The sequence below is a fragment of the Microtus ochrogaster genome, assembly GCF_000317375.1.
Source record: "Microtus ochrogaster isolate Prairie Vole_2 chromosome 14 unlocalized genomic scaffold, MicOch1.0 chr14_random_1, whole genome shotgun sequence".
NCBI lineage: Eukaryota > Metazoa > Chordata > Mammalia > Rodentia > Cricetidae > Microtus > Microtus ochrogaster.
Genome location: NW_004949096.1, coordinates 27,769,407 through 27,770,531, shown reverse-complemented (window position 1 = coordinate 27,770,531; position 1,125 = coordinate 27,769,407).

Here is a 1,125-nt window from a genome sequence, read left to right as displayed (position 1 = left end):
CACACTCAGACACACTCACACACACACTCACACTCAGACACACACACACTCAGATACACACACAGACATGCACACTCACACTCAGACACACACTACAAACACAGACAGACACACACTCAAACACAGACACACAGACACACACACTCAGACACACACAGACACACACACTCAGACACACACACTGAGACACACACAGACACACAAACTCAGACACACACACACTTAGACACACACACAGACACGCACACTCACACACACACTCACACTCAGACACACACACACTCAGATACACACATAGACACGCACACTCACACACACTCAGACACACACACTCAGACACGCACACTCAGACACACACAGACACACAAACTCAGACACACACTACAAACACAGACAGACACACACTCAAACACAGACACACACTCACACATACACACTCAGACACACACACTCAGACACACACAGACACATACACTCAGACACAGACACATGAACTACATAAAAGGACAATCATTATTTCAAGAGACTAAAGCCAAAAATGATGGTAGGAGTTGGTAGTTACGTACGGAGAAGGGAGAAAGCCTTTTTTTTCCCATTTATTTGTCTTTTTGAGCTCTTCATTAAAAAGAAAAAACAAACCACAAAACCTCCAGTTTTCTATAACTTTAAGTTATTTAATTTTTTAAAAAATAGCAGACTGAATACATGAAAACATTATTTGTAAACAAGATGCAAGCTTGTTTACAAATCTGAGTCTCAACTCCTGTGTGAAGTTAGGTCTGCAGATTTCTTGTAACAGGAAGAAGCTGAATCGGGGAGGGACACATAACAATAATCATGGCTCATGAATGATAACGTTCAATGTAGGCCAGTTTGCATAAATTTGCCTTAACAATCACAATAGCAAGGCCAATAGCAGATAAAATTTGGACACACCCAAACACAGGGCACGGGGTCCATTGGGCCATGGGGCCCACAGGGTCAGAGGTAGCTATCTGCCAACTCTGTCCACTGGCTGAGATTGCCTTGGGTGGTGCCTCACTCTGGTCAGGAATCCTTCTGCAGGAACCAGAACTGTCTGGCCACAGCTGCTCGGACCCACATTGGGCCATCTCCACAGCTGCT